Source organism: Sarcophilus harrisii, chromosome 2, assembly GCF_902635505.1.
Source record: "Sarcophilus harrisii chromosome 2, mSarHar1.11, whole genome shotgun sequence".
Lineage (NCBI taxonomy): Eukaryota > Metazoa > Chordata > Mammalia > Dasyuromorphia > Dasyuridae > Sarcophilus > Sarcophilus harrisii.
This window is the reverse complement of record NC_045427.1, coordinates 459,884,784-459,909,568: the sequence shown is the minus strand read 5'-3', so window position 1 is coordinate 459,909,568 and position 24,785 is coordinate 459,884,784. Positions and strand designations below refer to the sequence as shown.

Here is a 24,785-nt window from a genome sequence, read left to right as displayed (position 1 = left end):
TAAAATCTACTCAGTACTTATCTTCTGCTGATTTAGATGTTGCTTTCCCCATGGAGAAAGTAATTCCCTTGAGGGCAGGGAATTTTTTTGTTTTGTCTTTGTATTCCTATTATTTAGCACTGTGTCTAGTGTAGTAAAATACTTAATAAGCATTTTCTGATTATTGATTGGTTGATTACTAAAGTTCACTGAATGGCCAACCATCTAGTGATAAAATTATCTAAGCTAGCCCTTATATTGCAAACATTTGAGTACATCATAGGGCTTGGTGATATATCTTGTATAGGTGAAATAAAATTGTTGGTCAACTACAGAACTTGGTGCTTGTGTAAGTAACAGTTGCTAACATTTTTACATAAAGAAATGCAAGGGTATAAAATTTCAACCTCATCTCAAATAATGTAATCACAGAAAGACTTAGAGTCTCTGTTAAATCAATCAACAGAAAGGTGGAGTTTTATGTATGCAAATAAGAGAGTTTGGTGATCTCTTTATGAGGTTCAGAAAACTTTGATTGGATTAAAAAAAGAACTGAAGTGTTTGGCTAACTAGTAAACCACATCTCCAGGGGCTTTAAATAGTGCTAGGTGAGAAATATAGATTTCAATATTGAGCTAAGGGATCAACCAGTCCTATAGTAGGACACCACATCCAGAAGTTGAGACCTCAAGATCATTCCTCCACTATTCTTTAAAGCTATACTAGTGTACCATAGACTGCAACAGTTCCCAGTAATCTGGGAAACACTAAATATGGATGCCAGGATGAACTTTCATATACAGATCAACCTGGCTAAGCAGAGGTAGTCTCTTCACCAAAATACTGGCCACATTCATGAAACCACTAATTAAGATCAGTGAGGGTAGTGAAGAGTTACACTCAACATAGTAGAGTGATTATGAAATCACTTTTTTTTTTTTGAAATATTGATGCATGTACAAATTGTAAAAAATCTAGGAATCTCAGCTTTAGAAACTTGAAGTCATATACTCTAACCAGCACCTGATAAGAATTTCCTCTATAGGGGCAGCTAGTTGGTGTAGTGGATAGAGCACCAGCCCTGAAATCAGGAAGACCTGAGTTTAAATCTGGTCTCAGACACTTAACAATTCCTGGTTGTGTGATCCTGGGCAAGTCACTTAACCCCAATTACCTCAGAAAAAAAAAAAAGAAAAAAAGAAGAAGAAGAAGAATTTCCTCTATCATATCCTCAGCAGATGGTCATTTTAAACTTTGTTTGAAGACTGTGGTAGGAAACACTCAGTTCCCTTTCCGGGCAGCTTTAAATTGTATGTGAACTAAAAAATGTTCAATTATTATGGAGTATGTATTGGTCAGTAAATGATTTGTCAACAAAATAGTTAAGGGAGATAAATTTATCTTTGGCATTATATAGTCGAAAGTTAGAAACTGGAAAAAAAAATAAGTTCAAAGCTTTATATTTAAAATTAATAAGAAAATGTCAACATTTTTGTGGGACAATACCTGGTTGACTACATGCTGAAGGCAAAGTGAATAAATTTTTGCAACTAGCTCTAGAGACTTAGAACACATCCATCTCCCTATAGAACTAGTTGTGTTATTGTATTTTACTTTTATTAGGTTTATTCATTTAAAATAATAGTTCACAGTAGCAAAAATACTTTCCTTGAATAATATTTTATTGAAATATATAATTTAATTTGTATAATATTTCATTCTAGGAATGCCGATTTTTTGTTTCTGTTTTTGTGATTTTTTTTTAAGCAGATACCTAAACAAAAAATTTTTTTCCAAGTCCACAGTCTTTCCCTGTTTCCTTCCCCCTTCCTCACTCAATGAGAAGGTAAGAAAAAACAATATCTATTACAAATATGCATATTCATGCAAATCAAAATTCTAATGAGCCATATTTTCCAAAGTGAGGGAGGGGACAAGATAAAAAATGGAAAAAATGTTCTTCAATCTGTACTGTTTTCCCCAGTCTTTGGCAAAGTCTTTTTCCATGAGTTGTTTGGAGTTGTGGTGGTTTGTTGTGTGGATCAGAGTTACTAAGTTTTGAAGAGCTGCTTATTTTATGATGTTACTGTGTATGGGTTTGTTTGGTTTTTTTGTTTTTTGTTTTTTGGTTCTGCTTATTTTCCTCTATAAACTAATGTTTGTACAAGCCTTTTAATGAAAACATCCCCTTCATCATTTCTTACAGTACAATAGTTCAATTCTATCATAGTCATATATCATAATTTATTCATTCATTCCCCAATAGATGGACATCTTCTCACTTTCCAATTCTTTGTCACCATCCCATCAAAAAGCCACTATGAATATTTTTGTGCAGATAAGTCCTTTTCCTCTTTCTTTGTCGTCTTTGGGGTAGGTATAGCCTTAGGAGCAATATTACAGGGTAAAAGGCTATGCATTTTGTAATGGCTTTTTAAACTTCAAAGCTTTATGTTTGAAAATATAAAGGGAGAGGCTAAGGCAGAAGGATCTCTTAAATTTGGAGTAGATGTCATGATCTATTTAGGCATAGTTCAAATGTCCTTTCCAGAATGATTGTATTACTTCATAGCTCCACCTACAATATATTCATGTGCCTGTTTTTCCACATCTAGCATTTGTCATTTTCCTTTTTTTTTTTTTTTGGTCATTTTAGTTAATCCAGTGGTATGAGAAAGTACTTCAGAGTTGAGGTTTTTTTGTTTGTTTGTTTTTTTGCATTTCTCTAATTATTAGTAATTTGGAACATTTTTTCATATGACTATTGATTGCTTTGATTTTTTTTAAACTGCCTATTCATATTCTTTTATATTTAACAATTGGGGAATGGTTCTTATTTTTACAAATTTGATTCATATCCCCACTTATTTTAGAAATGAGGCTTTTGTCAGAGAAATTTGCTGCAAATATTCCCCTCTCCCCCACTCCAGTTTTGTGCTTTTATATTGGTTTTGCTCAAAACCTTTTTAATTTCATATAATCAAAAGTATTCACTTTATCTCTCATAAACCTCTCTATCTCAAGGAACCCTAATTTTTTGAAGGCAGAAATTTACATGGCCAAATCTTAATCATTCTTTTACATTAAATGCATGAATGGAAGAAATTAAATAATTAAAGGGAGGTTTTGGGGTTCTGTGGATCTCAGTCTCTACTTTATGAAAACTTTTAACAAATAGTAGAATTATTTCACTTCTTTTGAGAAAATTCACAGTGAGGAAATATATTTACTTATAATCTCTAAATGATCAGGGTGGTTTTTTTTGTTTTTTTTTGTTTTTTCTGCATCAATATCACTGGACCTTTAAAAAGCCAACTTGGAAAAAAAGCATTCACTCTTTTCAACTTGCAGGCTTTAATTGAAATCTACTGAGGCAAGACAGTTCCACAGATGACTAGTATAAGAAAGGCAGCTCAGAGGCAACTGGAAGAGATGAATCCATTGAGTGTTTTTGCTTCAAAATAAATCACAAAAGCCAGGTGTGGGGATGTATGCCTTATCACCCCTAGATATAGGGCAGGCTGAGGCAAGAGGATCTTTTTAGTTCAGGAGTTCAGTTCAGGACAGGGGACTCTGCCAATAGAGGGTCTATACTATGTCTGGCATCAATGTAGTAAGTCCCTGGGAGGATTTGATGATGGTTCAGCACTTATTTTGACTTTTCTGTTCGCCCTCCAAGGAGTTACTTCCCCAAGTCCCACTCATACTGTTGGGTCAGATCACCAGAAGAATACTAATTCTTCCCTAAGAGTTCTAGTACCATTGCTTATGAACATCCCTTCCCATTGATAACCAGCTAGAATTACTTGCCTAAAGATTCGAGAGAGTCCAGCTTGTAAACAGAACAGCTCAAAGCTTTTGAGAATAGTAAGGTAGTACAATGGCAGAACCTTTGGCCTGGATCTTATAAGATTTGAGTTCATATCCAGACTCAGTTTACCAGCTGTGTGACTCTGAGCAAGTCAATTAACTCGTTTGTCTTGGTTTTATTTGTAAAATGTGAACAATAATAGCCCTTATTTATCTCCTAAGTATGAAATAATAATTATAAAGTATTTAATATAGTATCTGATATATAGTAAGTATAGCTATTATATTAGTCCTTGTACTTCCAACCTAGGTGAGATTTAGAGAACTAGAAATAATAAAAACACAGATTTATAGAGCTGAAAGCATTTTAAAAATTATCTAGTTCAAATCACTCATTTAAAAGATAAAAAAAAAAAATAGTGCTGCTTTGAGTTATTCTAGAAAAAAGGCTGATATTTGAAGTCTAAAAATAACCTAAGAAGCAGTCTTCCTGGTCTTGGAGTACTTAATGTAGTTAGAAAGAAAAACAGTGTGCATTATGAATGAGATTTTGACTGTTTAAAAAGCAGATTTGTGTAAGAAAGTTAGTCAAATCTAATGTTGCAAGTCTGATTAGACAGGAAATATCTATATTTTTAAAAAGAGGTGGTTGGAATTGATGGGATGGAGAGTATTAGTTATCTGGTTCTAAATCTGTCCTCCAATACTTAAGGTCATAGCTCTAGAGCTGGAAGTGATTCAGCAGCCATTTGGTCAGATCCCCTCATTTCAGAGTTGAGAAAATTGAGATTCAAAGAGTTTAAATGATTTGTCGAAGGTCACACAGGAGGAATACATCAGAAGCAGGTCTCATTAGCTGTGTGAAATGAAGCAAACTCAATTTCTTCATCTATAAAATGAGGATAATAATAGAGTCCACCTTGGAAGATTGTGATAAAAGTCAACTGAGATATCATAAAGGACTAGCCTCCTGTGCAGCTGTTCAGCCTGCTACCTATCAAACATTGAGCTTGTTTCTGGAAATGCATGATGATATATCAAGGATAAACCCTAAGCATAGATATTCTGTGACTGTTTCCTATCTATTCATTGAATAGTATTTAAAAAAAAAAAAAAGAGCCTTTTAATTGGATGCTAATTTGGCATTGAGAGTACACACAAAAGGCAAAAACAGGCCAAATTATATTTTATTTTTTCTGGTGATTATGGAGGAAAGAAATGTTATAAACCTGCTTGACAGGGCAAGAGGCCTCAAGCCCTTATCTCCCCACCTGGACCATCCCATAGTCAATGAGTGCATAGCATTGTTGAGTCGTCTGTGCTTATTGTATTGATTCTTTCTTGTTTTGAGTGAAGTAGTACTAGAAACAGAAGGATCCAGTGAGCTTTGGAAGATCAGAACAGCAGCTAACCAAGAATGGGAAAGAAATTGCTCAGAGGAGCAAGCTAATGAATTCCATCCAGCAATGGATACACCTGGCTATCAAGATATTATGTCCTACATGCAAGGCAGCAACTCATTCTTCAGCTACACTACACCTGAATGTGATCTCCCTGGGAAGAAAGAAGAATGTCACAAACTACTCTAAATCTAAAATTCTAGGAATCAAGGTGAAAAGGGGGAAAGTATGCTCCTGGTTAAAGGGATTGTGCTTGAATTTCTGTTCTTGCTTTAACTTTTCAGTGAACATTCTTTTTTTTTTTTTTCCTTATTTTTTTTTTTATTAAAGCTTTTTGTTTTCAAAACATGCATAAGTAATTTTTCAACATTAACCCTTGCAAAATCTTGTGTTCCAATTCCCCCCCCCCCTTTTCCCATCCCCTCTTCTAAAAGGCAAGTAATCCAATATATTAAACAGTCCTTTTTGAAAGCTAATTGACCATCAGTTGCTTTTTGGTGGCATCAAGGTGATATCAACTGGTAAATGATGCTGGGGAAAAATTAATTGGTTCTGGCAACTAATTATAGGGAAGTAGTCATTGAAAATTAATATTTGGGAAACATCCTCAGTAGGAACCCCTAATAGGAAGTCAAGATGATAGCATCTGGAAAATCTCATTATACCTTGGATATATCCTAGAATCCTGAGGAGGAGATATTGTCCTTCATTTTCAAAGAGGACCAATGACATCATGGGGTGACCCTTTGACTTGCACAAGAATTGGATTTAAGTGAGTTAGAGCTACATAAAGTTGTCACCCTTACTCTCTCTTCCAGGATTATGAAAGTCCAATGACAAGACAAAAGTCAGGAGTATTGGAGATGGCCCAAAATGCAGTGGATAACCTTGGAATCTTTAATTTCTGACCAAGCTCTAAGTTCTTCAACTTCAGCTGCCTTCTCATTGACCATTGGAACAAATTGTTTCCATTTACCCATTGTTCTAGAGGAAGATTATATATACATACATATAGATATAGATAGATAGATATAGATACATACACTTATGATAGACATCCCCTTAATTCGCCAACATCAGCTACTCTCAACTTGCTTTAGCCTGTCTGTTGAGATGGTTTTAATGGGATGTGGTCCCTGCTTATGCTAGAGCTTCTTGGAGCCCTTGGTGAGAGTTGAATGCCAGGTGGACACCAAAGGTGGATGGGCACTGAAAAGAGTTTGGCAGACCTTTATACCAGAGGTAACTAGTCCTCTATGAACATCCCATACACTCCTCAGGGAGAAATAGGCAGCTGTTCTCTAAGAACCCAACCTGTTAATGTACATGTCAGTTGAAAGGGTAAGTCCAAAATCTTACTTCTACTATATAAAGTCCTTTGCAAACTGTAAGATACTATATAAATAGAAACTATTATTGCCAAATTATAATGACACTGACACTGCTAAAAAAAAAAAAAAACTATCAAAGTCCATTCAAGATAACAAAGTTGATGTAGTCTGGAAAGAACTCATTTAGTGCCTTTAGAACTTTATCCAAAACTTTATATGATGAAAAAAAGAACATATAGCCCAAGGATAGGCTAAAAAAACTTTGAGAAGTAAGAATATGGATAATCAATCAGCCCACATTTATTAAGGTATCAATAAGCACTTAGAGCCTATTAAGGCACAATAGTAAGTGCTGGATATAAAAAGACAAGTCATATAGTCTCTTCCTTCCCCTAAAGAAGTTGATGGCCTAATGAGGGATACAACATGTGTGTAGGTAAGTATAGGCAGAATATAGACAAAATTATTACTATGAAGTTTGGGGAAGGAGAGAAAGCACTATCAATAAACAGGAGTGAGTTTGTATTATTTATTTCATTTAGTTTACCAAAAGAGCAAGAAGTTAATGATGATTCTATTGGATTTAGATCCACAGCTCTTGCATAGCTCACAGACAAGAATGGGGCATTCTAAAGGTCATTTAGCTGTTGAATGAATGACTGTTTTCAGGTTTTGTGGAGGAGAATTCAGCTTATCGATGACCACAAGCATAGGATGGTGTCACATCAGCCAAAGCCAAGAATCCTTGTGTAACAGGCCAAAGGAAGCCAGAAGAGAAGACTCTGTATTAGTAAGTTCTCTAATTATTCTTCATCTTCTTGGGTGAAAAATGAGTCCTTAAGAAATGGCATATATTAGGATTTTTCTTATTCTAATTTCAGGATGTTTAAGATGTAAAGTAGAAGACCTAAGAAAGCAAGAAAGAACAATTAAAGTCATCACAAAATGATGAAAATGTCAAATGAAAGAGTATGTTCATATGACCCAGAAATCTCACCACTAGCCATGTATCCCAAGGAAGTAAAAAAATAAAGGGAAAGGTCTAGCACTTTTCATATAACTAATGAATTGGAAGGGGCAGTTAGGTGGTGCAATAGATAGAGTGGCTGGGCTGAAATTAGGAAGACATACTTTCCTGAGATCAAATCTGGCTTCAGGCAGGTGATGAGCTATAGCTACAAAGTAAAGAAAGCCTTCTTAGACATGCCCAATACATTGATTCATTTTCCTTAACTATATTTCTTTGTTTGAGATGGATAGGGGAAGAATGATAGGCTCATGTATTTAGACTTAAAAGGGTCCTAAAGATTACTGAGCCCAGGCCCCTCATTTTGCAGATGACCAAACAGAAAAAATATAAAATTTAAGCCAGGGTTACATAATAAGTTTCTGAGGCAGGATTTGAACTGCAAACAACTCTCCATCTACCATAGCAAGGAATTGACAGTGATAAGGTAGAAAATAGTATTGACAAAATATATTTTAAAAATACTACCTCCATGGCATAAGACAAGAACCAATACCAGAATTTAATTCTCAACATTAGAACTCCAAATTTTAAAAATTAAAAAACCCTCAAATCAACTTTAGAAACATTGGCCATAAGGACAATATAATCAGAAGCCTAGAACAGAGTGGACTGTGCCAATACAATGCAGACTACTTAGGTTTAAGTTTCAAATGATCCAGTTTTGGAGCAAGGGAGAACTAAAGAAGCAAAGAGAATTTAGCAACAGAAAAAGTCAGTACTCCTGAAATTGCTTTTTTGGGAGCAGCAGTCTTTCCTTAAAATCTTATTCATAGAAAGAGAACTTAAATCAACATAGGAATAAGCCCATATAAATATTTTTTTCTAGTGGGGAAAAGACTTTTAAATGAAGAATGTGCAGCTCTGATGCTATCATTTGTATGTTCTTAGGACTTTTAAAGAACAATAACTGATATTACACAGCTCTCTCCTCGTAGGGCATCTGCCATTGAGTCTTTTAGATGCCAGTTTCCCTACTTTTCCTGAAAGATACCCACAAATATTTTCTATTGTTTTATTTAATCAGTAAATAATACATTTTTGACTCAATCCTGGGTTAGTACAAAGGATTTAAGATAGTATTGACTTCAACTCCACCAACCCAAGAAGCACTTATTAAGCACTTCCTGTGTGTTGAGTGGATATTGGGCTAAGAGCTGAGGTCACCAGAGATAGAAATAAAGCTGTTCTTGTCCTTAAAGTATCTACATTCTAATGAGATTGACTAGTGTGTTCACCTAACAAGTACAAATTATATACAAAGGGAATACAAGGTCATTTTGGAACAGGGCTGTATTAATAGTTGGTGGGGCTTTATGAAGAAGGTGGTCCCTGAGCTGAGTCTTGAAGGTAACAGTGGTTTCTGAGAGGCAGAGGTAAGTGGTGAGGGCATGGGAGGATGTGCATTCCAGGCATAAAGGGCAATCTATGCAAAGGAACAGTGATAGTGTGTGCAGAACAGTGGGTAAGACAGGATGACTAGATCAAAGAGTTCTGGGGGAAAGGGGAATAAGGCAGTCAAGAAAAAGAAAATTAGAAAGGTAGGAAGGGGCCAGGTTGTGAAAAGCTTTAAATATCAAACAGAGGAATTTATATTTGATCCTTGAGGCAATAGGGAGCCACTGGAGTTTGCTGAAAAGATTTGACATGATCAGACTTGTTCGTTAGGAAAATAATTTTGGCTGTGTGAAGGATGGGATTGAAAAAGATAGAGTTGAAGCAGAAAATCTAAATAGGAAGGCACATAATAGTCCTGACTAGGAGAGGCCTCCTGCAAAAAGGGGAGTTTAAGTCAAGTCTTGAAAGAGATCAAGGATTCTAAAGAGTTGAAATATGGAGGGAGTGTATTCTGATGAACTACATCCATCTTCCTGCTATGTTCTTGCCCTCATCAGACTTAAATCCAGTATCCCAGCTGTCACCATGGTACCCTAATGCTCCTGTCTAGTGAACAAGACTTCCATCTTTCTATCATGCAGGAAGTCTCATATGTATATATGTATATGTATATATATATATATATATATATATATATATATATATATATATGTATGTGTATATGTATGTATTCTATTAGAATATAAGCTCCTTAAGAGCAGGGAACATCTTGCTTTTTCTATTTCTATCTCCAGTACTTAGCCTAGTATGTAATAGGCTCTTAATAAATGTTTTTTCAATCATTCATTTGTAATCAATGGATTAGTTCATGTAAGTTTAAACCTTGGCCCAGTTACAGGGATATATTGCTTAATTAGATCTAGAAGTACCACTCCACTGCAATTTTTACCTTAGTAGAAGGAGGCATGTAACTGAGTGTCCAAGAGGGGTTCTGAAGTAGAATCATCTCTCTCTATTTACTTCATATCAAATATTTGAAGTCTAGAGGTACAATTTTCTTTTGAAATTTCAGGATCAACACTAAATTCCTGTTCAAAAAGGGAGGATACCAACTTAATCTTGGTTAATTTAGTTCCCTCCTACAAAATACCTGGTATACAAAAGACAGTCACAATTAGCACTCAAAAAATACTTCTCAAAATAAACAGTAAAACAGAAATCAAGGAAGTTCTGCAGAATGATAAATTACACAAGAGTAATTAGGCTCTTCATTTCAGAGTGAGATAAAATTTCAACTCAACCAAGAAGAGAATGATCTCATTGGAGAAATCTGCACGTAGTCTCTGAGGAAGCAGGCAATGGGAGTCAAGAAACATGTTGAGGATTCAGTTTTTCTCACATGTCTGGGGATTCCTTGTTACTATTCAAAAGTTTGCATCTTGTCTGTCAAAATCTGCTTCTCTACTTTTTTCTTTCCTTCCTTATCTCTGAAACTGAAGTTGCATTTTCCTCACATAGACCATGTGTCATATGTAGACTCAGAGATTTCTTAGTCAATCAGAAGTATCATCTATCTCCCTCTATATATGTAGCATCACAGGACTGTCCATTATTTGTTATGCTGTTTGTAGGTAGCTTTTTTTTTTTTTTTCATGTTGTCTCTCTCATTAGATTGTGAGCTCCTAGGAAGCAGGAACTGGCTTTTGCCTGTTTTTTTTTTTTTTTTTTTTTAAATACCCAGCATTTACCACAGTGCCTGATAGATAACAGGCACTTAATAAATGCTTATTGACTGCTCAACCCTCCTAAGGCACTAAGATAGGGCTGTTACACATTTAGTCAAGGGAAGAGGAATAAGGCACAGAAACATGAGTTTGAGTTTTTTCTATGAGACAAAGAGAGATAGGGATCCACAGGAGTTTATTGAGTAGAAAACTAACAAGGTCAGACTTGGGCTTTAGGAACCTCACTCTGGTCATAATGTGGAAGATAGATTGGAGAAGGGAAAGCCATTAGACAAGAACAATTAAGAGAGTATTACAATCTTATATGGGAGTAGTGATGAGGGACCAAACTAGGATGTTGACTTCCATGAGACAAGAGAAGGGAACATATCTGAGGGACAGTATAGATTTGGATAGAGACAGCTGGTGACAGTGGATAGAGCACTGGACCTGGTGTCAAGAAAATCTGAGTTCAGAATCTGGCCTCAGTTACTTATTAGTTATGTAACCCTAAAGAAATCATTCTGTTTCCTCAACTGGAATAATAGCAACTACTTCACAGAGTTGTTGGGAGGATTAAATGAGATAATATTGTAAAAAAGTGTTAAGCCCCCTATATAGTGGGCACTATAGAAATGTTTGTTCCCTTTGTTTCCCAAGACATGACAACTGATTGTTGTCATGATGATGTCATGAAGGGTGAGGGAAAATGAGAAGTTATGGATGACTTTGTTATTGTGAACCCTAGCGTGTGAAAGAATGGCAGTGCCCTCATCAAGTCAAGGAGAGTCAATAATCATGTATTAAGTGCCTATTATATACCAGTACTAAACTCTGAACCAGAGTAGAAAAGTTCAGAAAATGGGTGAATGTAGAGGTGGAAGAGGAAATATATATTTCTATTATAGCTTTTATTTACAAGATATATGCATGGGTAATTTTTCAGCATTGACAATTGCAAAACTTTTTGTTCTAATTTTCCCCTCCTTCCCCCCACCCCCTTCCCCAGATGGCAGGTTGACCAATACATCTTAAATAGGTTAAAGTATATGTTAAATACAATATATGTATACATGTCTAAACAGTTATTTTGCTGCACAAGAAGAATCGGACTTTGAAATAGTGTACAATTAGCCTGTGAAGGAAATCAAAAATGCAGGCGGACAAAAATAGAGGGATTGGGAATTCTATGTAGTGGTTCATAGTCATCTCCCAGAATTCTTTCGCTGGGTGTAGCTGATTCAATTCATTACTGCTCTATTGGAACTGATTGGGTTCATCTCATTGTTGAAGAGAGCCACGTCCATCAGAATTAATCATCATATAGTATTGTTATTGAAGTATATAATGATCTCCTGGTCCTGCTCATTTCACTCAGCATCAGTTCATGTAAGTCTCTCCAGGCCTTTCTGAAATCATACTGTTGGTCATTTCTTACCGAACAATAATATTCCATAATATTCATATACCACAATTTATTCAGCCATTCTCCAATTGATGGGCATCCACTCAGTTTCCAGTTTCTAGCCACTACAAAGAGACCTGCCACAAACATTCTTGCACATACGGGTCCCTTTCCCCTTTTTAAGATCTCTTTGGGATATAAGCCCAGTAGTAACACTGCTGGATCAAAGGGTATGCACAATTTGATTTGTTTTGTATATATTGAGTTTGAGATGTCTATGTACATTATAGCACAGGAACTAGAGACAAATGAGTATAGACTGATTTTTCAAGGCATTTAACTGAAAACAAGTATAAGGCAACAGTTTGTGAAGATGATAGGATCTAATGAGGGGATTTTTTTTTTAAGTATGAAGGAGATTTAGGCTTTAGAAAAGTAACAAGTATAAAGACAAATGTTGAAGATTAGAGTAGGGTTGTTCTTGGGAAGAAGAGGCACCTGCTCAACTTCAATAAAGGAGGAGAGAATGGAAAATACAAAATATTAAGGGATTTTGAGGTTTAGAAAATAGAAAAGAGAACTTATGATAAATGACCTTAATTTTTTCAAGATAGTATGAGGTAAGTTTCTTGACTACAAGTATGAAGGTAGGGCAGGTGATTAGGGAAGCTTAAAGAAAGATGAAAATGTTTGGAAGGACATCTTCCAAAGTAAAAGGATTGCCTACTTCAGTGAGGGCCTAGTTGAAATTAAACAATATACATTTGTAGTTGATTCAGTCAATATAGAGGCAAGGTAAGACTTCTTCTGATTCTGTTCCACAGCATGTCAGCAGGAGCAGAGGAGATAGATGGGAGCAATAATTAGAGTTTGGAGTTTGGCACTATATGAATAGACAAAGGAGCAAGGGATGCAAGAACAAATGATAGAGTAGAAGTGAAATGGTTAATAAAGGGTTGAGATTGGAAAGGAAGGAATTGTTGTTTAGACCAGATGCAATGACCTTGGAAAGTACTAAGGTATCAGGGTTATAGATTGGTTATAGATTTCACCAGTACAAGAATATAGATAGAATTTGCTTGGATTTGAACAAAGCATTTGAGATAAAGTCTCTCAAACTACTATTGTGGACAAATTAGAAAGATGAGGGCTGGTGAAACCAGAACTGATTGGATGTTAGGATTAGTTGTCATTAATGATTTAATACCAACTTTATTTATTTATTTATTGCTTTTTGTTGAGGCAATTGGGGTTACAGAGTTACCCAGCTAAAAAAATGTTAAGTGCCTGAGGCCAGATTTGAACTCAGGTCCTCCTGACTTCAGGGCTGGGGCTCTATTCACTGAGCCACCTAGCTGCCCCCTTTAATGCCACCTTTAAAGGAAGACCCTAGGAGAGTAATCCAAAGATATGAGTTGGCAGTGTGCTATTTAACATCTCTATCAACCTCTTCATTAAAATAATAAATGATATGTTTATTAAATTTGTAGATAACAAAAAGCTAAAAGGGATAGCTAGCACTTTGGATGATAGTCAGGATCCAAAAAGATCTAAGCAAACAAATAAATTACACATTTATCCCTATTACATTTCAAATCTTTCAACTTGGATTCAAAAATTCAATTTCACAAGTACAAGATGTGGGAGGCATGGCTAGACAGAAATTTATCCAAAAAAGAACTAGAGATTTTAGTGGATTACAAGCTAAAAGTGAGTAGAGTGATATAGTAATCAAAAAAAAGGTAATGTGATTTTAGGTGCCATTAAGAGAGACAGGTGTTGGGTCTAGATACATGAAGATGGTGAAGTCTTTCCATTCTGCTGTATTCAGATAATATCTGTTCTGGGCACTATACTTTAAGAAAAATATTGACTAGATGGTGAAGGATATTCATAGCCTTAATGTCTTTTGAAGGGAGACTGAAGAAGCTTGGAAAGAGTAAGAAAAAGAAAGCCTGGGAAAAAAAAGTCTTAAAGAGGGTTGTAATCACTGCTTTCAAGTATTTGAAGAATTGTCACCTCAAAGAGGTATTCTACTCATATTGGTCAGATCTTGACAGTTTAGAGGAGAAGCAATGGGTGGAAGCAGTGAATAAATAAATTTAGATTCAACATAAGGAATATTATAATTGGAGATGTCCAAAAGTGGGATAAGTCATCTTGAGACTTAAGTTCTCCTTCCCTGGAGGTTTTCAAGCAAAGTCCCCTCCTTAGGGATATTGGAGAGGGGATTCCTGTTCTTTTTCAGAGCTCTGAAGTCCTTTAACTCTATGATTCTATAAACAATCCCTTTAATTCTGGCCATCTCTCACATTACTTTTTCTGGAGATATAAGGGGGCAGATAGAGAGGTTTTTATATAAAATAGATAAATCATTCATAGACCATTTTGGAAAAAGGCAAGCAGCAAAAGATTGGGAGTCTCTTGTTTGGGGGCTGTAGAGGATAGTGGGTAATACCCTTCCAACCTCTGATTCTGACACAAAGCTATTTGAGTTTATGCAGACAGACAATTAGACTCTAGCTTATGGCAGAGAGGGAGAAATCAAATCTGATCATGTCTCGTCATATTTACCCAACCTCACGTTTCCCTACTGTGCCGTTTAACATTTTGAAATTCAAATCACATTTCTACCTTGGACATTGTGAGAGAACTATTTTTATCCCTGCCGTAATCATCTAATTTGCTGATTACAGGTCTAAAATTGCCACAGAGAACTCAATTTTTTAAAAGAATTGTCCTGTTTGATCAAATATGTTATTCAAGCATTGCAGTCATTTGCTCTACAAGGTTACCTGCCAGGGAAAGCTAACCAGCAGTAATAGCATTAGAAGCCTATGCTTAAAATCAAGCATTAGATAATCTCCTTACAACAATAGAACCTTAAATACAATTTGCTACAGGTATTTCAGTTTCTGAATTGACAGACAATTGCATTTCACATTGAATGAGTACAGCTTTTCCCACCTCATCCCATTTCCAAATTTAACTTTAGAATGCAATTATGGCCTCAACTTAATCCAGGCTGAGCTGACCAGTATTTCCCTGCAGACTATGGTGTCTGATGTATTGTAACGGCTTGATTCACCAGGACTAATTTTATTATTATTTCATTGTCTTACCTTTCTGGTTAGCAGACATTCCTTTCCAATTTATTTCCTAGGGCCTTTGGCCTCCCACAGTTCTCATCTTCTTTCTCAAGGATAGGTGCTGCCTTGGAGTGAATGGCTGTTTTACAATTGTAGGAACAGGCATGCATTCAGAGACCAAAGCAATCTGCAGATCTCTGGCATTTTAAAATCTGCAAATCAGAAAAATATTATTTTCTGGTGCATGATGTTAAAAGTCATACTGTCTTCTTGAGTTCAAATAAAAATCTACACCAATAGCTGAAAAATTATGATGCACTGGGATCTGATATTGAAAATGTTCTCTATATTCAGGTAATGTGCTATCTTCACCTTTCCCAATGCATCCCACTTCTTACTTTATTCCTCAGCCCCTTTGTCATTTAGCATATAGAATTAAAACCAGGTTAGCAGGTAGAAGGCCTGGTTTGAATGACACTAGCTGTGTGAACTTAAGTAAGTCGCTTCCCTTATCTGATCTCAGTTTCTTCCTCTATAAAACTAAAGAGTCTGACTGGGATGACCTCTGAAGTCTAACAATCTGGGATTCTATTACTGATACTATTCCCTGCTCTCCCCACCTAGAATATCCTCTGCTCAACCCACAATCCAATTCAACCCCAGGAACACTTATTCAATATCTTCTATGTGCAGCTGTGCTAAACCCTACAGATAAAAGGCAAAACTAAAATAGACCCTGTCCTCAAGGAGTTTACATTTTATTGGACCTCATTGCTCCTCTCTAACTAAATCCCATTGGCCTAAAAAGTTCTGTCCAAGTCTTTTACCTTACATGACTGCAACCTAAAACGAGCTCTCCTCCTTCTGGCTTCCCCATTTCCCAACACACACAAATTTTTCATTTGTTCCCATAAATCCTGAGTTTCATTCTATTAAAGTGTTATCTCATTACCCATTGCTTACAAGATTACAAAATGGGGGTCCAGGAATGGGGGGACTTATTTGTGTAATGTGGGCTCAAAGTGTGAAGTGGCTTTGCTATTGCATTTATATATGAAGGACCAGGAAGAGTAGTTAAACAAGAGACAGACCATGACCTTGCCATCAGGACTTAACTTTTGAGCATGCTTAGAACCATTAGGGTAGCAGACACAAAGCATTTCATATCCCCAAAGACACTATAAAAGAATTAAACCCTCTGTGGCAAAAATTCTTTGAGGTCCCACTAGTGTCTGAAACTATGATCCTATAATCTATTGAAATTAGTTGAGGGCACAGTATAGCCACTTGAGAATTAAATAAAAAGACCCGTAGATTTTCTAGCCCTAAGCTAGAATGGCATCTCGAATAGAGATTCATCTCTCAGTGACCAAGAAATAAGAATTCAAAAAAATTGAATTAAGCCTGAGGACATTGGCTATATGTTAGCAACCCTGCTCTATGTTTTTTACAGTTTGTTCCATAAGGCAAAGAGTTTCTCAAAGGCAACTCCCTTCTAGTCAAAGCTCTGAGAAGGTAAACCATTTTTCTTGAGGGGGTAAAAAGCAGTATGGTTTTTTTCACCAAAAACTTTTTTTTAAATCTCCTTTCTAGTCCAGTAACTGGGTATGTTAAGATTTCTCTTCTTTCCTAAAGGAAATATATCTTGAAAAATCTTGCAGTTTAAAAAAAGACAATGCAGAACCCACTACTACAAAGAACAGATAGCTTACTAGGTAAGGGCTCTCAACTGAACTCTACAACCTTAGTTACTTAGTGGCCTGGCAACATTTAATAGTGACTGTGGTTCTGATAGAACTATCCCCAGTGGAAACCACTGGGCATTGGAGACCATACCAATCACATAGATGATACAAGAGACCAACAGGAAGAAAGGGAAGAAGCCGGGCAATGACATCACCATAAGATATCAGTGGCTCTGTAGCTTCTGGGATCTAGACTGATCCTCCATTTCCATGTTTTCTAGCCTTACACATTTTTCTCCAAATCTTTGTCATTTCCCTTGCTGATAGTGTATTCATTTAATGAAGCAGGTGTGATAGTGGTATAGGAGAAATATTTTATTGCTACATTTTCTACATGGAGAGGCTTCAGTTTTTCCACTGGCCAAAGCAATCAGGCTTTGCTGCGGACAATTATGCATAAGAAAGACAGGAATGTGCCCTTAATTCGAGTAAGAAGATGGAGAGGTGTGTCTTCTCATTTGACCTCATTCAGGTTAAAATGTATTTGAATGTTCAAGCAGAGAGGATATTCTGAACTAGGAAGTGATAAATAAAAGAAGTCTTTGTTCTCCACCTAATAATAAAGGCTTGAAAAGGAAAAACCTAACTTTAGCCTGGATCACTTATTTTTCACTAGCAGTGTTGTGACAATGTTGTGAAAATTGCAAAAGAGCCATTCTTATTAGGGAGAGGTTCTAACTGTCCCCTCGCAGAGTAAATCTGAAAAAGTTTGGGTGGCTCTGGATGAAGACAGAAGCAGAAAACAAAACTCAGCCCAAACTACATGCTAAACAGCTCTCAGGAGTCCTCTCAGCTGGGACTACAGAACCAGGATAGGAATATGCTAATAAGAAAAAAAAATTTTGCCAGCAGTGTCAGGGGAGCAATGAGCCCAGGAGAGATGTCACAACCAGCAAGAAGCAGGTCCAGTGAGAATGTAAATGGAAGACATTGGCTTTCAGAGGGCAACACATACCCACTCCCCTAGAATGGGGTCCTTGTGCATGAGCTCTGTAAGTGCTCACGGATATATACATAATGATAGTATGTGTCGCTGATAGTATACATATTGTGGGAACGTGTGTTCTATTGCAAATGTTTTTACTATAGCATTTCATTAAGTGTTTTTGTTCTGAATTCATTGTGTGCTCTGGTGGACTAGTACAATGAACTGTGGTTTCGAGGGGATAGAAATACATAAACTACCTTGAACCAGGGGTAACTTTATCTAAGGGACCCATCTTGCAATTTGAGGAGTGTCCTTAGGTGCTATCCTCAATCTCTTGCAAGATTTAGCCTAAGGCTAGGGTGAACAGTAGGGCTCTGTAGGTTCTCTCGGTTAATCTTTGTTGCTGGCTGTTCAGTTCAGTTCAGTTCATGATTCCATTTGGAATTTTCTTGGGAAAGATTCTGGAGTGATTTGACATTTCCTTCTCTAGATCATTTTACAAATGAGGAAATTGAGGTAAACAGGGTTAAGTGATTTTCCTGGAGTCACACAGTTAGTAAGTGTCTAAGGTCAGATTTGAACTCTGAAAAATGAGTCTTCCTAACTCTAGACCTGGCACTCTATCTACTGTGCCATTTGCTGCCCTCATATTGATCTATATCACTCTTTATAATAGCTTTCCGTTCCTGGTCTTAACCTTTCTTGTCTTCCCCTTACCTTTGATGGGTATGGGAGACTGCACAGTATTTGCTGGGCTGAACAAATCCAAGGCAAGATCTGAATCATTATAAATCAGGTTTAGCCTGCCATCCCTAGACAGTGCTAAAATAGAAGAGAATCTTTTGATTCTCTGGAAATGGAAAAAGGTTTTGATAAGAGGTAACAGTTTGGGGGGGAATGAGAAAAGTCCTCTGAGAACTGACATTTCAACACTTGGGTGCCTTTGGTAAATTGTGCTTAATGGTGAATTCTTTAACTAACTTGTGAAGGAGACTAGCTGAGAAAGAAGACAATGATTTCCCTTATTCCAAAGCTGAAACAGGCCAGCTGGACGCCCCCCTGCCATGGCTAAACACCAGGCTACAGATCTGCTGCTGCCGCAGCTGCCAACTTAACAAACATCCTTTGCACACACTTTCATCAATTCTAGTGCACACCTCATGGGAAGCTGATTCCTTCAGCTGTTGGTGGCTTAAAACTCACGTACACAGAGTACATTTTTTTTTTTTTTTATGTCAGAGACTATTTCTCTGCCAATTGATTTTTTCAAAACTAACTACCTTTATTAACTTACTGATTTTTCTTGCAGCCAAAGAGATATTGTGGGTTGAGTTCAGCCCGCTAGAAACAGGAGAGAGGGAAAAAAGCAAATCTATGATTAAAATTGTGAAACAGAGACTGATCTATTAGCAAGAATGAATCAAGTACCTGTCATTACATTAGTTTTTTTTCTCTTTTGAATGAAATAAGTCTAGGTTCCCATGCCATTGAATTCTAATATCTAGGACTGCTCTAGGAGTGGGACTGATTTCAGAACAAATGAATCTTAGGTTTGACCATAAATTCGTCATTAGGCAGACAATCCAAAACAAAATGGGCACTAATTGGAAATATCTGGCTGATCTTGGTCACCTTATTCAACTCTCTGCCTGAAGTAAAGATGATACTGCACCAGACCAGGAAAAAAAAAAAAAAAAAAAGCTGACTATAATCCTTTCTTAAAAAACAAAACAATCTCTGAGGAATCACCATTCCCTCCCAGATAATGAGTCTTCACATCTCACTATGATAGCAAGTTAACAAGACAACAGCTATTCACTATTTGCTAGGCACTGTACTTAGCACCAAGGATACAAAAAGAAAAGACAAAAAAAGTGCCTGCTCTCAAAAGAGCTCCAATCTCATGAATTCTAGAATCATTCTGGTGGTATGGAAAAAGCCCTTCAAGTCACTTTTATTCTCTGCTCTTTTATTTCCTTATTTGACAATGGAAATGAGGAAATCTGTCTTCCATGCTTCACTAGAATGTATTGTAAGCATAAATAAGCTAATGGCTATGAAAAGGCTCTGAAAAAGAAGTTAATTCCTATAAGGAAGCAAAGGTTGGAGCAAAGGCATCTCTAGCCATGTTGAGTTCTTTTTCCACCTCTTCAAATTCTAACTGTAAGATTCCTTAGACATAGAAGAGCTCGTGACAAGGATTAGATTGGACATACTTGAGAGTTTATTATAATGGCATTTAGTTATCCAAAAAGGTGAATTTTCCCTCTTTCATTTATAAAGCTTTCATTTTCCCCAGAAAGCACTATTCTACTGTTCTTGGGGGCTGGGAGACAACTTCTAGGAAGGAAATCTGAGCAAGTAAGGGGCAGAAATGATGATAGGAATGACCCCCCCCCCAAAAAAAAAAAAAATATGGCAGACAGGCCTTTTCCAGCTCTTTGCTAAGGGCTGAGAACCTGAGTCCTGTTTGATTTTTAGTGCTTGCTAGGATACTTGAACCTTATCCCTAATGACTTCCAGGTCATTAGAGCTTCCTCTTCAATTACCTTTGTGTACAATGTCTTCAACCAGAAGCTAAATAAACCAGAAAATAAAGGAAAATCAACTCTAATTTTCAAAGGTCTTACTCTGAATCTTGGAATATCATTGCACAGGACATCCCAGGGAAAGCCAGAGTAAATAAGGTTTCTCTGACTGTGTGATATTGGTCCAGAATAGTATATTATTCAGGAAAACTTTAGATGATTATCTGTTGTATATCATAAGCCACCAGAGAGAATGGAAGAGCCCAAAGGACAGAACTAAATCTAGAACTAAAAGGAACCTTAGAAGTCTTTGAAGCTAAAATCCTTATTTTGAAGATGAGGAAATTGAGATTCACAGAGATTAAATGACTTACCTATGATCATATAAAGAGTAAATGCAAAGCTTGAATATGAACTGAAATTCTATGATTCCAATTCAATATTTTGTTGGGTGCTCATTATGTGCCTAGAATTGTACTCAAAAAGTATAACTAGGAATTATTCTGTAGATTCAGGATGAGGCTGGGAGTACAGTATAGATAAATTTACTCCAAGAATAGTTACCTAGGAGAAGGGGGATCCTGCCACCCATTGTGCCCAGTTTCACTCATGTCTTATGGACTATGGCCACTCACCTAAAAATCCCTGGGAGAAGATAGAAAGGGGAGATAGAACCTGGAAAGGGAAGCTCTAGTGACATGGGTAGTAAGTTAAGACTAAGTGCTAAGATACTTGCGAGATGAGAGAACAGCAGTCTATAAAATAGATTAAAAGGGAAATGCTCTAAGATGTAGACCCAGTGAACAAAGCTCTATCACTCTATCCTATTCTCACAAAGCCTTCCTCCTTTATCTTGTTTTAGCTTCTCTAATGCACGTTATATTATTTTATGTGATATATTTATTGGCTCAGTGACCTCTGAAGTCCCATTGGGCTCCATTATTTGTGGGTGTCCTGTCTCCCTACTAAACTCTAGGCTCCCTCAAGGGGAGAGACCCCATGTCTCGTCTAAAATTTATATCTCCCCCTTTACTTAGCACCATGTTTTGCACATAAGTGGTAATTATGATTGTTGAATTAGTAGTTTCAAGGAGGCTATTTAATGGACACTTACAGATATCTGTACATTGGATTTTTTAAAAGTAGCAAACTGGGGACTTCTTTACTTGTCACCAAAGAAATAGAATTCTAACAAAGAACCTGAGGTGAGGGAGTTGGCAAAGGGAAAAACGTTCTCCAAATACCAAGCCAATAAGTGACAATGATGCTGAACAGAAGGGAGAGGCAGGAATTTTCCCTTAAGAAACATGTTCACTCACAGAAGGATCATGTTTCCCCTGAGGCTGAGAAAGCAAGTTTCCTTGGTGAGGGGGTGGTTTGCTTTAGGTAGCTCAATCCTACAAAGACAGCAAGTTGCAGCTGGGGCTGGAGATAGAGGGGGAAATCACAGGGTGGGAGGGGGGTAGAAACTGGTGGCTCCCTTCTCCCCAGGAATGGTGCATGCTGACATTAAAGTGATACTAATGGATTTGGAAGGCAGGGTTGTCAACTATGCTTCGTTACCAAGAGGGAGAGAGGGAGGAAGAACTCGGAGAAACCTACCAAGAATTAGTGGCTTCAAAATCATGACTAGTAACTTCTTGGGCAGAATTGGTCTGAGGAGGCTAAACCAGCTTCTTTAGGGGGAAAAAAAAGGAAACAAAAGGATGAAATCATTAGCATCAATTAAGTATATTCTGTGTCAATTACTGACATGCCATTGTTATATGGATAAAAGAGATATAATTAATAAAACCCACCCAGCCTGCCTTTTGTGTTCTCTTTGAATTTCTTATTGACGACCATGTCTATCTTCTCTTACAGCCTTCACATTCTTTTCAGCTGTTCTGGACATCATTAAAATGAAAAGTACTGAAAATCGCTTTCTGAAATCTGTAAACACATCTCATTCAGCTGCAATTTGTCTTCTCATTTCTCAATTTTTTCCATCAATCTGACAGAATTTGAGAAAATATTTTCCAATGACACCAAATACAGGCCAGACGGTTAGAAGTTTCCTCAAAGGAAGAAGGGAAGAGAAAAACCAAATCCAACACATCCCATTCTGTTGGCTTAATTTCCATCTGGATTGCTCCTCTACTTGGACCACATGTTAGCCAAGGGTTAGTCCTAAGTCAGCTCCTTCCCAGGCTCTCAGCCCTCAGCTCCCAAGTGAATGTCATTCCTGGGCTTTTTTCTGAACAGCAGAGAGGGTCTCCAGCTTGCAGGTGGAAGGCCATGCTACGGTCACCATGAACTTTCACCCTTCCATAACCCAACAGAGAAACTAAGTCTACATTAAAACATGGGGATGTTTCCTCTCCCAACTTCACAGTACCCCAGAGGCTAAATACTAGAAATTCTGCTGAGACCCAGCTATTCCAAACCCAACTAGAACTGGGGGGAATTTATTCTGATAAAGTGCAAGATGTCCTTTGTTTTCCCATTGCTCTTACAAGTAGAAATAATGAACATTGGCCTCCAAAAGGAATGACCTATATAGCGTTGAGCTCAGGGATGGGAAGGAACCAAGATTTACTCATCTACTCTGGGAATACTCAGCAGATAGATGATTAAATCATGTTCAGTGGTTCACATACAGTTGAGATGGAGAAAGAGCCAGACTTTGACAAAATGGCAAACTCAGCAAAGTTTGTCACTGCGCCCTCCATACCCTCTTTCCCATCCCTTCTTTCTCTCCATTTCTTTCCCTTAGGAATAACTGACACCATTCCTCCTTCCTAGTTCTCCTATTCTTACTCCACTTTTCCTTTAGTTGGCTGTGGATCCCTGCTAAAGTCTTTAGCTAATAACAAAAATATCAGTTTAAAGCAGGGTTCTTAACCTTGGGCTTTTTTTTTTTTTATTATTAATATTTTGACAACTGTATTTCAATATGATTCTCTTTGTAAATTTTTGTATTTTATTTTATGCATTTAAAAACATTATCTAAGAAGGGGTTCATAGGACTCACCCTATGCCTTATGATGAATCTATGATGAAAAAAAAAAAAAGATTAAGGACTCTAGCCTAAGATGCTTTTTAACTCCTTTTCTAACTTTCTAACTCTGGAATAACTTCTTCCCAAGAATATTTGTGTTTTCACAATGGTCTCTGAGAAGGTAAAAAAATCTTCAATTCCTCTCTCCCACTCTCAATCTTACAATGAAACTTTAATAGTGGAATATCTGGCCAAAGGGTTGCTGATTTAAATAAAAGACCTCTGTCCCCTTTGAAAATATTGACTTATAAGAATGAAATCAATAATCATCTGCAATAGGTTATTGGTTTCTCTGGTAAGTATGTCCTTTCCTCAAATCTTAATACTCTATTTCATCTTCCGCATAGCTGCCAAAGTAATTTTCCTTAAGGGTAGTTCTAACCAAATTAGACTCCAGGGACTCCCTATTGTCTCTAGGATAAAACAGAAATTCCTTCATTAAAGCCTTTCCCAAACTCAGGCCAACTTTCTAGTCACTATCTCCCCATGCTCTGTAACCTAGTTACCCATGTCTTCTGTCCATTACTCATAAAGGATGCTTTCTCTCTAACTGCCTCTCTACATAAACTGTTTCCAAAGTGGAATGCACTCTTTTGTCACCTCTACCTATATAATATCTTTCCTCCATCATGATGAAACATAAGCACGACCTTATATGGAAAACTTTTCCTGATCTCTCCCAAGTGCTAATGCTTACCTTCTTTCCTTATCTTGTATTTCCCTAATTCATATTTATTTGTATTTATTTATTCTCTTTACATTTGTTCTGTGAAGATTTATATATGTATTTGTTCTCTCTTCCCATTAGAATGTAAGATCTTATCAAATAAGGACTGTTTCATATTTTGTGATGGTATCCCAAGCACCTAGAAGAGTGTCTGACTCATGATTGGGGCCTAATAAAGGCCTGTGGGTTAATTACTGGAGAGATCCCAGTTCTACCTTACTTCTCCTTATATCTCCTTGGAGCATTGTAGTGGGTATTTAATTAAGGTTTACTGAATAAATGAATTCCAGAACTATAGTCCATTATCTCCCTCTCTTATCCCTTTTACCTATCACATTGCCGAAAGCTCACCCGGAGTCTGTCAGTACAGAGTCCATGCTATGTCAATGTAATATAGCAAGAAAACATCAGACCAAGTGTCAAAAAACTTGAGTTTGTGTTCTAATTATTTATGGCCTTTGCTGGGTATGTGATCTTGAATAAATCATTTCTCTGTTGTGATCTACAACACAGTTTCCTCATCTACAAAATAACTAAATGACCTCTGAGGTTGCCTTTAACATTAAAATTCTGTAAATCTGAATTTCTCTGCATTTCTACAATCAAGAGACACTCCTTACATAGATAGGGCAAAGGTGTACAGTATTATCTCACATCATTTGTAATGGCAGATAAGGTTATATTGTCCCTAGGAATCCTCGCAGGCAGAGGGGT

General features: G+C 36.9%; 1 long non-coding RNA gene across 2 annotated transcripts in view; it reads right to left on the bottom strand.

The window, feature by feature from the left end:
• Positions 1–9,752: 9,752 nt before the first annotated feature.
• Positions 9,753–24,785, bottom strand: part of LOC116421753 — a 57,347-nt gene continuing 42,314 nt past the window's right edge. Inside the window, exons 3-6 of one of the 2 annotated variants that reach the window (XR_004232261.1) lie at positions 21,907–21,980; positions 19,071–19,117; positions 15,137–15,315; positions 9,753–9,973 (exon numbers count right to left, since the gene is read on the bottom strand). This is a non-coding gene — a long non-coding RNA (uncharacterized LOC116421753). The remainder of the gene's footprint in view (positions 9,974–15,136; positions 15,316–19,070; positions 19,118–21,906; positions 21,981–24,785) is intronic. The other variant, XR_004232262.1, reaches the window with a different exon arrangement.